Source organism: Etheostoma cragini, chromosome 23, assembly GCF_013103735.1.
Source record: "Etheostoma cragini isolate CJK2018 chromosome 23, CSU_Ecrag_1.0, whole genome shotgun sequence".
NCBI lineage: Eukaryota > Metazoa > Chordata > Actinopteri > Perciformes > Percidae > Etheostoma > Etheostoma cragini.
Genome location: NC_048429.1, coordinates 1,216,866 through 1,219,015, shown reverse-complemented (window position 1 = coordinate 1,219,015; position 2,150 = coordinate 1,216,866). Strand labels below are relative to the sequence as shown.

General features: G+C 42.9%; 1 long non-coding RNA gene across 1 annotated transcript; it reads right to left on the bottom strand.

Moving 5' to 3' along the window:
* Positions 1-291: 291 nt before the first annotated feature.
* Positions 292-1,706, bottom strand: LOC117938509. The gene is made up of 3 exons (XR_004655411.1): positions 1,597-1,706; positions 896-980; positions 292-793 (listed from the first exon to the last, which is right to left on the bottom strand). It is a non-coding gene; the product is annotated as an uncharacterized LOC117938509 (long non-coding RNA).
* Between the last annotated feature and the right edge of the window lie 444 nt (positions 1,707-2,150).

The following is a 2,150-nucleotide window of genomic DNA, read 5'->3' as shown; positions in this document are numbered from 1 at the left end:
AGGTTTACGACCCGTGTTGTCTCCTGATATTGGGCTTTTTCACAGTATATTAAGGAAGGGATGGGGGGGGATGCCTATGATTTGAAACAAAAATGAAATCATGCAGGAACTCATAGTGCACCTTTACCTCTGCCCACCCTATGATAACATACCTGTAGCCTCATTTTGATTGGCCCGTGTTGTCTCCTGATATTGGGCTTTTTCACAGTATATTCAGGAAGGGATGGGGGGGGGATGCCTATGATTTGAAACAAAAATGAAATCATGCAGGAACTCATAGTGCACCTTTACCTCTTCCCACCCTATGATAACATACCTGTAGCCTCATTTTGATTGGTTACTAAACGTATCGCAGGTCATCAGATCCGTCAAACAGGGCGTGAGAGAGCATGTTCTTGTATCTGCTTTGGATGACAACAAAGATGGTATTGTCTGATTTTTAGTTTAACTAAGTTCAAAAAAAGCTTTTCATTTTCCAGCTGCCGGTGTGATGAGTTTCCGTTTCCCTTTCAACATCTGTGTTGTTGGGTAGAAAGCCCCGGGAGGAGCAGAGGATGTGTCGACATGTCGGGGAACAGCGATGAAAACCCTTACTCTGCTAGAAAAATACCCTTAAAAATATTTATATATATAGCCTTCAGTCTGTGGCAAACTGCAGGAGTCGGTGCAGTTGATTGACAAGAGAGTCAGCCTATGGTCTTTGAGCAAGGCGGCTCTTTCCCTCCTCCTGTTCATTCAGCTTGAAGTGAGTGTAAGACAGGATACCTGCCAGAGTGCAGAGGATCCCCAGTGCCTGGGTGTGAGGACAGAAACACCGGGAGAGAGAAAAGAGAACATGATTGTGAGGCTGGAGCCAGAAAGTGGTAAAACATCAGAACAGCCCAGTAAGACTCACCTGGTTGAGTGACAGCGGGTCATGAAAGAGCAGGTATCCTCCAATCAGAGTGATGCAGAATTTAAAATGACCAAACATGTTGTAGCTGCAAAATAGGGTCAGGAGAACACCAACATGTAGGAAACCCGTTGAAAATAATGAAATCGAATACTTAGAATAATAACTAAAGATTACCTGAAATCCCTTAACAAACCGTCTGAACTTCTAAAACCCTTTCAGAGAAACCGGAAAGCTCTTTACGAAGCCATCAAATCAGTTCACCAAAGACACCTTCTACAAGATCAGAATCCCCCCCCCCCCCAAGAAACCCTTGAATCCCCAAGAAAGACGACCAAAGACCTCCTTGAAAAAACCATAGACCCAGAACACCAAAAATCTTCTCCAGATGTTGTGAAATCCTTTCAAAGAAACCAGAAAGCTCTTCACCTAATTTTCAGATCACTCCCATACATTAAAAAGCCCTTAAATCCCCCATTAATAAGACCAAAAACCTCACCAAGGAGTTCTGAAATCAATTTAAAAAAGATCAGAAAGCTCCTTACAACACCCTAAAACCTTTCCAAGAAAAACCCCAAACCCCTGAAATCCCCCCTTAACCGACAGAGTCCTCAAACCTCTTTGAGAAGGCCTCACACCTGCCAAACAAAAGCCTGTTAAACACCCTTCAGACCTCCAAAAGTCTCCCATATGTTGGAGGATACGTGACAGCCGAGGTATTTCCAATGATCCAGTAGATGGACAGGTTGACCAGGAACGCCACCACACCCGAGAACAGCACCGTCACCTAGGCAACAAGAAGAGAACACCGTTACCCCAGTGCCGTGGGTGAAAATACTGAGCTAGATAATAATATCATATAATATAATATATGAGAAGATACTTTACGGCTTTTATTATCGAGTTAATAGACGTGTGTGTTCGTGTCGGGCGCTGTCCGTTGCCTAAGGTTCTGAAATGCTAACTCTGAAAGGTTCTGAAATGCTAACTCTGAAAGGTTCTGAAATGCTAACTCTGAAAGGTTCTGAAATGCTAACTCTGAAAGGTTCTGAAATGCTTACTCTGAAAGGTTCTGAAATGCTAACTCTGAAAGGTTCTGAAATGCTAACTCTGAAAGGTTCTGAAATGCTATCTCTGAAAGGTTCTGAAATGCTATCTCTGAAAGGTTCTGAAATGCTATCTCTGAAAGGTTCTGAAATGCTAACTCTGAAAGGTTCTGAAATGCTAACTCTGAAAGGTTCTGAAATGCTAACTCTGA